Raw genomic sequence first — 14,734 nt, forward strand, 5'->3', positions numbered from 1 at the left:
AAAAACTGACTTAATCAGTTTTAACGTGAAAAGATTCCGACGGAAGAAGAGGGTCGCTAGGGTGGAGAAAAGAAGAGCTGCTCAGGAAACAGCAAGCACATCAACCTCTGAGCAAACGAATGATAAACATCAGTCAAGTGTATTCATATAATATATGCAGCAATTAAAACGCAGTCTCTCTCTCCGTTTACTCTCCAGCTCACCTCCATCTTTTTCTCCCCGGCTCTCCATTATTCGCGGCCAGCGGAGACCAACAACCACGAGCTCCTTCAGTTAACCTCCGTCTTGGCCTTCATCGGGAAGTCACTGCCAGACCGCCGAGGTCAACTCTCCTCCCTCGATCCTTCGCGCACCCGCAGTCGCTCCTCAGATCCTTCGGGAGGGCACCTCTCCTGCTCACCCCACTCACTGGTACATTCAGTGGGGCGAACTAGCCCCTAGAGCGCAACAGAATAACGCTCCTTCGCGGGACCCCAGCTCATGGCGTTTCCACCTTCCAGGTGGCCGGATCGTCACCACCTGACTGCTGTTTTCCGACCTCTTACTGCATCGGCTTTTCTCTCTCCATCAACCTTTTGCCTTTTTTCTCTCTTCCTCTCCGATTTCTCTTATCTTTCTCCACGATTTTATCCCCCTCTCTGGTGTACCTTCGTTTATATATACACCTCTCTCTGCCTCCGTGGGCACAGCGTCTAAATTACACACCGCAGGAAGCCAATGAGGCAAACAAGAACGACCACACCCACACGTGCAGGTGCGACTCGCTCCAATCACCCCATTAACTCCCCGCGGTCATGCGCCCACGGAGAACGACACGGCTGTATGGATTAAAAAAAAAGACTTTTTTTTGGAAGCCGCGAACCCGCTATACCACACCTTGCGTCCTGTGTAGGCTGGGACTGGCTCCAGCAGACCCCCCATGACCCTGTAGTTAGAATATAGTGGGTTGGATAATGGATGGAAACCCCCCATGACCCTATACAGTATTAGGGTATAGTGGGTTGGATGATGACTGACTGACTAACTAACTCTTTCAGGGCGGATCTCAACTTTTATTGAAATTCAGGGGTAGATGACGGTAATCGGCTGTACACGGCAACAAAACTCCCCTTTCCATTTCAGATTGACTCTCTTTGTTAGGAGGAAAGTTAGCTACAATGATCCGACCTCCACTACCTGCTCGTGTATTAGTAACGAAGAGCAAACAACCTCTAGAATGGCATCGACATCTGACGGCAGACCAAAATGAATGTGCAAAGCAAAACGCTTCACGAGTGATGTTTGACGTATTATCGCTGAATCGGGCTCAGACTTGTTGGACTCTTGATTTTGACGTAGGTGATCTGGAGATGGGGACTGAAAAACAAAACTGAGGTTTCGCCATCGGTTCATTGGTTCCCAGCTGACCGTGGTGCTGAGCACATCCATGTGTCTAATGGCAGCATTAGCCAGGGAGGATAGTGGCAATTATGATGACAAAAGGAACAAAACAGATGACATAACACTGCCACCACCACCCACCTGCCACGTGAAGACAGTCATGCAGCTGGCTTGCCAGGAATTCCTGCTGACCCTGGACAGCTGGTAGAGACGTCAAACAGGTGCCAACAGCAGCCACAGCACGCAGCAACAGGCATTTAAGCACATCATTTAAATGAAAACATGCGATATAAATAAATGCTGCTGTTCTAAGTTGATTTATATGTGAAGCCAATGCTTTGTCTGCTTTGCAGAAAACTGAGGGGTTTTTTTGGAAAAAAATATTCAGCCCTCAAAGAGTTAAATGAGTGTGCTTCAGTTAATTTAATGGCGGTCCAACTGCCAGAAACCCCACCTATAGAGAAAGGTAAGGAAAGTGAACATCTTACTGAATTATTATATTACTTACACGGACAAGACGGAGAATTCATTAATTATTAACATCAGTCAAATCTTCTCATCTACACCTCGCTAATGGCACGCCAATGAGTTTCAGTGGTGCAGTGACAGAGTCATAGAATTGTCACTCGCAGTGGCAAAGAATAAAAAGCTGCACAGATTTAAAAGGAATGTTTCTGTAAACCACACTTTTTTAGCTCTTATTTTCAAGTGTTTTGGCCTTCATTATTGTTTTAAGATAGAGGGTTGAACTGGCAGCTCGCCCCATGATTTTTCTGTTTACGAGTTGCAGATATGTCTGAGACACTGCTGGTGAGCTGGTCATTTTGTGTCTCATTATTGTTTGGCTGCTAATTGAGGAAAAAGAGACAACTAAAGGGGCCTGAGTCAAGTGAATTAACACTTAAGATAAAAGAAGTGAATTAGCAGCAGAAACTGCTCACTAACGAAGAAGATGGTTAAAATGAAAACCAGCAGCCACTCCAGGACTGGAGTTCGACACCCCTGCCTTATGGTGAGCCAGTTAAATGATTAGTTTGGTATTTTTTACGTCAAAGGTAATTTCTTCACGGTCATGGTATGTATGAACTTCATTCAGTCATTTTTCACCAATTATCCAAGACGAGGACATGGAGACAACAGTCTTAGCCACGAGGCCCAAAAGTTGCTGTCACCAGATGCCACTTACATTTCATACTGTTAGGATCCCAAGGTGTTCCCAGGCCATCTGGGAGATACAATCCTTCCAGGAGGCCCTGGGTCTTATCTGGGGTCTCCTTTCAGCTGATTACGCCTGTAAATCCTCCACAGGGAGGCTTCCGGAAGGCATTCACATCAGATACCCCAACCACCTCAATTGGCTCCTCTCAATGTGGGTGGGTTTGCAGATCTACTCTGGGTCTCTCCCAGATGTCTGTGCGTCTCACATTATCTCTAAGGGAGAGCCCAGAGGTCATGTAGAGAAAGCTCATTTAGGCCACTTGCACCAATGATCTTCTTCAGTGATCATTAACCAACACTCATGACCATAGGTGAGGGTAGGGACATGGGTTAACAGGTAAATCGAGATAACTGCCTTCGCACTCAGCACCTCCTTACCATGATGCAGTGGTGTAGTGACTGCAAAACTGCACTTGCTGCTTTAATCTGTCAGGCGATCCGACCATCCCTTTCCTCCTCATTGGTGAAGACAATCCCAAGGTACTTAAACTCCTTCACTCGAAGAGGTCAGTCCACCTTTTTCTATGGATGTATATTAACTTTCCACATAAAACTGTGTTCTGAAGTAAAGACTTTTTTTTAATAAACTAGGGGGCTTCACTCACCAATTTTGATTTCGTGTTTGGAATTACATCCCGGCAACTCAACGTGTAACCGCCCGAGAGTGAATAGCGTTGCTTTCTCTCTACAAGAAATGTGTATGACAATAGCATTCACACAAATGAGAAATTATTTCTCTCGCGGGATTTCACTTTCAACAAAAACAAATCTTTTAATTCTCGTGGATATGCCTCTTCATCGGGAAGAAACACTACCTTTTGTTTTCGAACACGAATTAGACGATCTACAAGTCTCTGACTTAAAGTTTCAATCCAAACAATATATTCGATCTCTTTTCGCTGTTCCGTTATTTCACCGAGTAATAATTTCCGTTTGTTTGCACTAATGCGATATTCACTATCCTTTTTTTGAAACGTTCAAATTTTCCTACTTCCATTATCTCTAACCTGCTCTGCATGTGTACTGTGCCAACGTTTTTGAATTCTTTACAACGTTCTACTTTGTCATGTACTCTTTTTTATTTCTGGCCCTGGGCATTGTTATATGTCTTGACACAAAGTCTCGTCTCGTGGAACGTGAAAGTGTCTCTCTGAGAAAATCACATTTCGTCTCCTTCCAACCTTTCAAGATTTTTTGTTTTATAATAGAGAGATTTTAAAAATACTAATGGATACACAGGTCCAAACATGAAAAAGAGCATTAAAACCTACAAACTGTGCCCATTCTGAAGCAGTGAATATCTTGATTTAAATAAATATGCCTTCCAAATTTATGAGGCAATGCAGTGGGCTGGCGCCCTGCCTGGGGTTTGTTTCCTGCCTTGCACCCTGTGTTGGCTGGGATTGGCTCCAGAAGACCCCCGTGACCCTGTAGTTAGGATATAGCGGGTTGGATAATGGATGGAAATTTATGAGGCATCCCTGTTATAATGAAAGGAAACTAGAAATACCGCATCTACTCGCGTGTAAGTTCTCCCACGGATAAGTCGGAGCTTCACTTTACTGTGTAATTTCTGGTATTTTATAATGTCGGTCATATAAGTCCAATGCGGAAAACTCACGCTATTGGTCCAAGAGATTATGATATGCTAACGGCCGCCCGTCTGAGAGAGTAACCACGGAGCACACTGCCTTTTTTTTTTCCCCCTCTCTATTGTGCCTACGTGACCAAACGCTAATACCCAAACTATTCCAAAGCGACGTTTGCACCGATTTGTGTTTCTTTGTATCTCAGCCCCTTTATCATAAGGGCATCCCTTATCTACGATGCAGCATCCGATCAGAAGAAAATATGAAGCTAGTTTTGAATTAAAAGTTGTTGAAGTGGTGAAAGAAATTGGTAACTGTGCAGCTGCAAAAAAATTTGATGCAAGATTGGAGGTGGCAAGAAGATGTTAAAACATTTTTGAAGGGGTTTGATTTTTATGATCGACTTTTCGGGTTTCAAGACCCGACTTATACGCGAGTATATACGGTAATTTTATCACAGATTCTTGTAATACTCTTTCTTGAGGTAAGAATCCATTTCTTTTTTGCTTGTCATAGTATCGTGCTTGGACAGAGGAGTGTTTTCAGCAGTAGACTGACTAGCGTCAAGTGCTCCACTGAACGTCACAGGAAATCCTTCCTCCCCGCAGCCATCAGACTCTAGAATACCTCTGCCGGTCACTCACCCACACTTTAAGTTATTAACCTTTTTCTTTATTGGATATCCAGGTACTTCTTTTTCAGTACCTGAAATGTGCAACATACTATCTGTTCTTGAGCTAATAAATTGTTTGCTCTTCAGACATTTATTATGAGAATAACCTTATTTGTTCTCAAAATGTGCAATATTAACTTAAGAAGCAACGCTTTGTACTTTAGATTTGATACTTACATTTATTATACTTTATTTATATTTACATGATTACTTTATACTTGCTCTTAGTGTAACTTGTCCTTTGTCTTATCAAGTTGTAACATAAGTAATTTCCTTTGTTTTCTGATTCTGACTGTCTTCTCACAGCTGCCATCACGAGTGGAGTTATGAGAATGTGACAAGTGGCCCCCTCTGGTTATCATCCTACTTTTACATTTGCAATTCCATTTTTTTTTCAACATTTAAGTTCTGCCATGGCTTGTAAGAACAGTCAGATGTGCACTCTCAACGTATGAATAATTTTTTTTCTAAATGTCGCTTATATTTCGCCCGTTACATTCGGTATTGTTGTTTCACATGGCCAACAGAGCAAGATTCATGCGTAGCGGCAGCGCAGTGCAGAACCACAGAAGAGTTTCATTGTGTGCTGTGCAAACAACAATAAATCTGAAGTGAACTGATAACACTGCTTTGTTGTTTTAAGTAAAAGCCAAGCTGCTTTTGCTATGGCGTTTCTTGAAAATGCACGATCAAAATAAACAAATAAAAAAAAAATCCACCAAAAAAAAAAGCTTGAGCATACGATAGAGCAGACTGAAGTGACAAAAAACAACTTGTTTTTAACGCAGGATGAGTTGCAGATGCTGAGGATATGGAAACAAAAGGAGCTGACGACATGTTTGAGTGAGTAAACTAACTGACATATACCAATAATAATAATAAATTTTATTTGTATAGCGCCTTGCCCAAGCTGAAGGTGCTTTACAAAGCCTCAGAAAGAAACAGCAGGCTTATGTAACACTGGATGCAAATGTTTCCTGTGTAAATGCCACAGGGGTTGGACGGGCATCCTGACCAGAGAAGGGGATGGGTTTCTTACCCGGACGGGGTGCTCCGAGTAGACAGATGTCTGGCAACACAACTCTGCTGGGGACCGAGAGGTGCTACAAGGGGCTGCTGTAGGGACATGAGCTCCCTAGTAAGTGGAGCGTCCGTATGACCCCGGAAGTACTTCCATTGGGCAGTAGCCTTGGCACCTGAAGCACTCCCGGGTCTTTAATAAAAGGGGCCGCACTCTGATCTCTGGGTGAATCGGAGCTGAGAGGATGTGGAGCAACACTCGACTGGAGGAGGGCAGTGCGGCTGTGAGAAGAACTGGGAAGAGGTATTGTGTTTTGTGGAGAGAGACAACCTGTCTTTGTGCTTGTGTTACTTTGTGGAGGAATTGGTGAATAAACCATCTTTTATTTGAACCCGGGACTCTCTGTGTGTTCATATTTTGGGGCTCGCTGGACACCCCTGGGTCTATTACCACCTGAATAGAACACTAAAACAAATATAGGATATACAAAGCATTACATAGAATAAAAGGCAATGAACCAGAGTAAAATATTAAATTCCATACTAAAAGTATAGCAAATCCCATCTTTTTTGATATAACAAACACACACACACACACACACACAAATTATAAAGAGCATCTGGACAAAGATGTAAACTGAAGAAAAAAAAAAAGTTAAAAGCCTTCCCAAACAGATAGGTTTGAAGTTATTTTTTAAAAGAATGAATGGAGTCCACTGATGTAATTCATTTCGGGAGGTCTTTCCAAAGTCTCGGGGCTCTACAGCTGAAGGCCCTGCTGTCACCCATAGAGTGCAGGTTAGCGTGGGGCACAACACGATGGCCAGAACCACTAAATACACAGTGAGAACGTGTAAAACTCATGCTGTAAGCCAGAAATGACAGCTCTGTGGTACCGGGAGAAGACGGCATAAAAGGAGCTCTGTGAGAGCAGCACTGTGGTGGGAACGCACAGACACAGCACTTGCTGGACCGGTAAACCGCCACCTTGTTTGAGGGTTCTGTTAGCTCTACCTCACATGGCAGATTACTAGAAAAATATTCATGTTTGATGCTTTTTATAAAAAAAAAAGTGTGCCCTTGATGTGTACTATGGAAGAGTATATTCTTAAAGTTGATGGTTTACATACAATACATTCAAAAGAGAATCATAAGCATGTATGAAAATAAGCAGTACATCCTAATGCACGTTAGTATAACAAGCCAATATTTCATAAGTCAGGGTCAAGTGTGTACTCGGGGAAAACTAAGCAGCTGCTTAAAGCTTCAACCTTGAGAGGTGCTTGGACATCAAGTGACCTTCATTTTAGCAGCACAGTACCTCATGTGCGGGTCCTCCTGGTTTCGACTTAACTCGCGTACTTGATCAATAAATAAGTGTCAGACACATGCATAGGGCATGAAGTAATGATGGCAGTTTTGGTCACGTGATGGACATTAGGGAAGAACTAGAAGGAGGAGAGTATTTTGCGTAGATAATAAGAACTGTAATAAATGTAAGCTCACTGAATTTGTTAATTGCTCAGTTCATCTGAACTGAGACCATGCGTACATCACGTAATAAAGCTCCATTCAGCCGGCACATCTCATAGTCTCAGAGTAGGGTGATTCTGCCACAACAGTAACTGGCAGCAACGGTGCACAGTGGCATATGGGAAGCCTCTGACCCAGAGTGACCGGACAGAGGCGAGAGCAGCGGTCTCCACGTGGTGGAAGCAGCCACTGAAATAAGCTTTCCATGTAGTGAAAGAACACAGATGGTCGTGTGATTTTTTTTTTTTTTTAGTAGTTATGGTCTAGTTGTCTACAGACAAGAGACAACAGTTCACATTTTGGTCAACATTCCGTGTCAATAACAGTGCATTGTGATGACTTTCTGAAGTGAATCCACAGCCCTGGACATGAACGCTGCCCCAGAGCAAAGTGCAAAGGCTCCTTTCAAAATGGCTGGCTGTTACAGCAGTGCCTTGCTTTGTGAATTTTTTCCCCCCTTCTTAAAATGACATGAAAACACTGTTCAGCAGTTTATTGTGGTTCAGCTATCGCGCCCACCGCTATATCGCGGAAAAATTGTATGAATGTAAGTTAAATTTAGTCATCATTGCATAAATTTTTCTTCACCATAGAAATTTAAAGACTAAATTCAACTTACATTCCTACCAAAGATATTTCTGTCGACTAAATAGAACCTACTTGTATCCAAATAGAACTTGAAAAGATATATTTTTTCGAATCTGATCGCGCACTGTAGAGCGACTTGACGTGCACCACATCGAGCCTGCCAGCTATTGAGCCGTCGCCTGCCTGCAACAAATGATGGCCGAAATGTGATTGGTTAAATGCTTTAATACGAAACTCCGTCTCCCACGGCTATCGCGCTGCAGTCTATTACAGTACAGTATATGGACGAAAATACATTCCAGTTATGACCATTACGCGTAGAATTTCGAAATGAAACTTGCTTAACTTTTGTAAGTCTACTGTAAGGAACGAGCCTGCCAAATTTCAGCAATCCACCTACACGGGAAGTTGGAGAATTAGTGATGAGTGAGTCAGTCAGTGAGGGCTTTGCCTTTTAGTATAGATGTATGCACTTCCTTCTTTCCTGGAAGGTGAGAGGGCTCCTACGCTCAGAGTGATTTCCGTTTACTTATTCCTTTATGAGTTATCCACGGTGCCTTCTTCTTTCTTCCAGGCAGCTCCCATGCTTCTCCCATCGGGCTTCGCAACAGGAGAGCCGTCCTACCTGCAGGTGTAGCTGCCTTCCACACTGGTCCCGTAGCCCTCCAATCCCTGGGTACATCAGACTCCATCCGGACCGAGACTAGTTCTTTCCCCAGCGGCCAGGGCGCTCACGCTGGTGCTAAATCAGCCCAAAGCCTCCACGACTGCCACTGCCTTTTGATGGCCAGTCATCTTCAATACCGGTCACTCCAGATCTGTGATCGCTCAGCTGTAGTGACCAATTTCTTCAGCCCCACCGAGTGTCAGCCTGTAACAGCTGACCCCTTACCCAGCCGGCAGCTACACCTCCAAGACCTGTGGCCTGAATAATTTACCGAGATGAATCTAACTATCAAGTCGTACCTCTAACAAAGTACGCTTTTCCCCACAATCGACGGTGTAAATATAAACTCACAAAAGCAGATATGTAAAATTACACTGATTAAATGTATTAAATGAAACAAGACAAATGCAAAAATAGAAAGAAACTTAAATATAAATATCCCTCCACCACATCAACAACGACACACCACCATATATAAATACAAAAAAACCCTCCCTTGTCCCTGTAACATATAACAATCAACACAAATAACAAAACTGAATGAGATACGGAAATGATCATGAACTTGAGTCCGGGTATAAAAACTGTCCTGAATACGGTTGATTGAACTAATGGTAAATGAGTTGTTTGATTTTCCCGGAACAAAAAACAAAATCTCACCGTGGATCCTTGGTGCATGGTGGATGATGAAGTCCGACCCCGGGGTCTCTTGTGATGAGGATATTGAAGTCCGGCGAATTGAAAAACAAACTCGATGAAATGCACGAGGTGGAATACGGCAGGTATAGATGGCTCGTGGTCTCTTCTCTCCCCTCCTCTTCTCTTCCCACCTAATGGCTTAAATAGTCCTGTGACGGCTGTAATTGATTAATAGTGAACAGGTGTTTTCCAGGTTTGAGGCTGTGGTCTTCTTCCATTATCCGTCCCCCATTACGGGGAAGGCATTTACTGATACACACACACATAAACAACAAACGGGCCAATGAAACGAGACGCACTCAGTACTGACATTTGACAACACTACCTATGTAGCCCCGCTACAAGCCAAACACTCATCTGCAAGGGTTCACCTCCCAGCTGCCTGCCTTTGCTCCATCGAATCTGCTCGCTCGCTCTCCTGCACCGGCTTTCATCTACCTTCTTCCTTCTCAATTAACCTCCAGTTCTTTACTCTTCTACACCTAGCCGCCTCGCGCTTCTATTTATCACGGGGACGTGGAGCAGATGTGGCGATTAGCAGTTCCCGGGAACACCCTTATGCACTTAACCTGTGCACTTAAGCTAGGATCACCCGCATCACGAATTCCCTGGGAACCGATCAGCCACACATACTCGCTAAGCTGCGAGTGCGCCAATTATTTATTTAACAAGTGGCCTTTTTGACTTGAGCTGTGGAACCACTACACCACACTGTCCAGTCGTTGATTTCGTACACTGTTTTTTTTCCTCGTACGTGGATGAAGCCTTGTGGATATGGTTTCTTCAGGAACGTCAAAGAGGTACAGTACATACCTTAGAAATATTTTTCTACATGAAAATAGATATGCGTCGGATTAAACGGCCATGGGTCCAGCCCCGAGATGGCCGGTTAGGAGGGATTGTACTGTATTATTATTATGTTACTCATATCCTTAGCCCATATGTGTTTACAAAGTATGTTTTAATAAGTTTACATGTGTTTAAAGCGTGTGGGAGAGGTATTTTAAGGCTTAAACTATAAAAAAAAACTTTATTTACATGGTCTTTCTATATCGCAGATTTTCACCTATCGCTGATGGGTCTGGAACGCAACTGGCAGGGGATCACTGTAATCTCAAAACAAAGATCAATATGCAGTACCATTTTTGGTTTGAAAGATGGACGTATTTGGTAGGTTTTATGGCCTTTTCCCACGTCTGGACCAGCATATCAATTAGCCCCACTGGTAGCTGCACGAATAGACAAAAGTTATTTTTAATGTATAAAAGGACGCTTCACATTAGAACACAATTGAATGTGGTAATTATCTCATGATTGTGAAGAAATAATTTTGACTTGAAAAATACCAAACGTATCCTGGCAAAAGCCACAGGCCTGCGTGTACTACGTGTATTTCTGGGCTAGCATTAGGCCACAAGATAAAAAAGAACATTTTTCAGAGGCATTTGTGGCCACTGCAAAATACGAGGGTCTCTGGAAAGAGTACAACCAAAACACTGGTTTTAAAATCTAAAAATGCGATACGGTGGGCCAAGTAGATGCAAACACGAGAATACAACAATCAGTACAAAGAGCACGTCTCTCTGAGCACATATGGGAGATGTGGCTCAAGTTAAAAAGTGTTTTACATTTACAGCTGTGGTTATAAGTTTCCATTCAATCATATACTGTAATGAACATATCTATTGCTCTCTATAATTTGGGAGGCAGAGACATTTTTCCAAGATTTTTCCCACTGGTCCACGTTTTTAACATTTTCAACAATTCATAAGTCATTAAAGTGCACATTGCAGACTTTCATTTATGGGTATTTCCATACATTTCGGTCACACCGTGTAGAAATGACAACACTTTCGACACACAGCGATGGCAGTTCCATCAAAGCCGTGGTCATATTTAGTTCTTTGTCACACATCCCTCACATGCAATGACTGCTTGAAGTCTGCCATTCATAGACATCACAAGGCATCGAGGATCTTCTCTGGTGATGCTCTGCCAAGCCTCTAATGCAGCCATCTTCAGCTCCTGCTTGTTTCGGAGGGCTTGTCTCCTTAAGTTTTCTCTTCTGCATATGGAAGGCCTGCTGAATTGGATTTAAATTGGATGACTGGCTTGGCCATTTCAGAATTTTCAATTTTTTAGCTCTGATAAAACTCTGTGTTGCCTTAGCAGTTTGTTTGGCTCATTATCTTCTTGCAGGATGAAGCACCGTCCAGTGAGTTTGGAGGCCTTGACAGACACTTGAGCAGATAAGAGGTTTGTACACACCTCAGAATTCATTGTGCTACTGCAGTCAGCACATCCATCATCAATGGAGAGAAGTGTGCCATGACCTGTGGCAGCCATACGCGCCCAAGGCATTAACACCCCCAGCACCGCCACATTTAACAGATGGGCTGGTCTGTTGGATCTCAGCCAGTTCCTTTTTGTCTCCACACTTTACTCTTTGCCATCATTCTGATGAGGTTTTTGTCTCATTTATCCATAAGACTTTTTTCCAGAATTCTGCAGGCTCTTTAATCTCCTTTTTCGCTAGACTATAATCTGGCCATCCTGTTTTTGTGGTCTGCATCTTGCAGTGTGACCCCTGTATTTCTGTTCACGAAGTCTTCTGCCGATAGTCGTCTCTGAAACATCCACATCGGCCTCATGAAGACTGTTTCTGATCTGTCGACAGGCATTTGGGGCTTTCTCTTGACCACAGTGAGGATTCTTCAGCTATTAGCAGTGTCAGTCTTCCATGGTCCACCAGTACAATTGTGATTACGGAGGTCACTCATGCCTTCTTTTTTTCTTAATGATATTCCAGAGAGTTGATTTAGGTCATTATCAGGTTTTACTGATGTCTCCAACAGTTTGGTTCTCATTTTTCTAACTCATAATGGCATCTTTGACTTTCACTGGCACAGCTCTCGTGCTCATATTCAACAACGGTGACTACGGACAACAGACTTCTTATGAAGCCATGAAACACACCTGGAAAACCACAAAGACCTGTGGTACCAAATGTCCCAAACATTATAGTGTCCTGGAAATGGAGTATACTATGGAGAAAAAGTGTTGTAATTTCTACATGGTATGAATGGAATGCAACTAAATACTCTTACATGAAGGACTGTAACGTACATTTGATTAACATCTGAATTGTTTCGAGTGGAGCAGGTGGGTACATTAAGGAAAAACGGCTCTTTGTCCCAAACATTATGGAGGGCACTGCATGTCAAAGCAATATTGGCGCTTTCAATGATTTTAACAACTGTTCTTTTCCTGTGACAAAATGATCATACAACGTACACCTTTATTACCAAAAAAGAAAAATAGAAATTCAGTGCTCAAGATTAACTCGATCGTGGGTGTTCTGAAACCACCAAATGACAAAAGCCCAGTTTTTAGTTTATGCAAATGGAAAGTAGGAGGGGACATGATCGGAGTGTTTAAAATTATAAAAGGAGCCAGTAACGGCCCACTTCACAATAATGTATAGTTATTAAACTTGACTTATAGCTTTCCTCCTCTTTCTCTGTACGTTTAGCATGCGTTTGCTCAGAGGTTGATGCGCTTGCTGCTTCCTGAGCAGCTCTTCTTTTCTTCATCCTAGTGGTCTGCTGCTTCTCTTCTTTCATTGGCATCTTTTTGTGTTAAAACTGATTAAGTCAGTGATTGTGTTGCAATTACTTAGTACGTTTTCTTTAATTTTTCACCTAAGCTGGCACTTTACTTTTCAACCTGCCTCAAGAATGATTTACTATATGAAGAGGTAGAGGAAGTGATGGCGAAGGTGGTTGGGATGAAAATGGCACCTGTACACATGCGCCACATAGCCGCCCTGCTGGCCGCTGCCGAGAGTTGATTCTACAATAAAATAAAAATAAAAAGAGGAATAACCTTGGAGGTCAGGTCTTCACCCCGAAAGCGATTAGTAGACATCATGTAGTATCTCCTCCTTCTTCCGGCTGCTCCCGTTAGGGGTTGAAACAGCGGATCATCTTCTTCCACGTCTTTCTGTCCACTGCATCTTGTTCTGTTACACCCATCACCTGCATGTCCTCTCTCACCACATCCATAAACCTTCTCTTAGGACTTCCTCTTTTCTGGCAGCTCTATCCTTAGCATCTTTCTCCCAGTATACCCAGCATCTCTCCTCTGCACATGTCCAAACCAATGCAATCTTGCCTCTCTGACTTTTTCTCCCAACCGTCCCACCTGAGCTGACCCTCTAATGTTCTCATTTCTAATCCTATCCATCCTCATCACACCCAATGCAAATCTTAGCATCTTTAACTCTGTCTCCAGCTTTCTGGTCAGTGCCACCGTCTCCAGCACATATAACACAGCTGGTCTCACTACCGTCCTGTAGACCTTCCCTTTCACTCTTGCCGATACCCGTCTTTTACAAATCACTCCTGACACTCTTCTCCACCCATTCCACCCTGCCTGCACTCTCGTTTTCACTTCTCTTCCACACTCCCCATTACTCTGTACTGTTGATCCCAAGTATTTAAACTCATCCACCTTCGCCAACTCTACACCCCTCATCCTCACCATTCCACTGACCTCCCTCTCATTTAAACACATGTATTCTGTCTTGTTCCTACTGGCCTTCATTCCTCTCCTCTCCAGAGCATATCTCCGCCTCTCCAGGGTCTCCTCAACCTGCTCCCTACTATCACTACAGATCGCAATGTCATCAGCAAACATCACAGTCCACAGTGACTCCTGTCTAATCTCGTCTGTCAGCCTGTCCATCACTATTGCTAATAAGAAAGGGCTCAGAGCCGATCCTTGATGTAATCCCACCTCCGTCACTCCTACCGCAGACCTCACCACTGTCACACTTCCCTCGTACATATCCTGTGCCGCTCTTACGTACTTCTCTGCCACTCCTGACTTCCTCATATAATACCACAGCTCCTCTCGAAGCTCCCTGTCATGTGCTTTCCCCAGGTCCACAAAGACGCAATGCAACTCCTTCTGGCCTTCTCTAAACTTCCCCATCAACATCCTCAGAGCAAACATCTCATCTGTGGTGCTCTTTCTTGGCATGAAACCATCCTGCTGCTTACTGATCATCACCTCACTTAACCAAGCTTCCACTACTCTTTCCAATAACTTAATTCTGTGGCTCATAAATTTTATTCCCTTCTAGTTACTGTAGTCCTGCACAGCCCCCTTATTCTTAAATATTAGCACCAGTACACTTCATCTCCACTCCTCAGGCATCCTCTCACTTTCCAAGATTCCATTAAACAATCCGATTAAAAACTCCACTGCCATCTCTCCTAAATACCTCCATGCTTCCATAGGTATGTCATCTGGACCAACCACCTTTCCATTTTTCATCCTCTTCATCGCTGTCCTTACTTCCTC

At 43.3% G+C, this 14,734-nt stretch overlaps 1 protein-coding gene across 3 annotated transcripts in view; it reads right to left on the reverse strand.

Annotated features, from left to right (window-relative positions):
• si:dkey-86e18.1 (uncharacterized protein LOC557342 homolog) overlaps positions 1 to 14,734 on the reverse strand; it is a 93,502-nt gene that overhangs the window by 2,781 nt on the left and 75,987 nt on the right. The window lies entirely within an intron of this gene.

Source organism: Polypterus senegalus, chromosome 14, assembly GCF_016835505.1.
Source record: "Polypterus senegalus isolate Bchr_013 chromosome 14, ASM1683550v1, whole genome shotgun sequence".
Classification (NCBI taxonomy): domain Eukaryota; kingdom Metazoa; phylum Chordata; class Cladistia; order Polypteriformes; family Polypteridae; genus Polypterus; species Polypterus senegalus.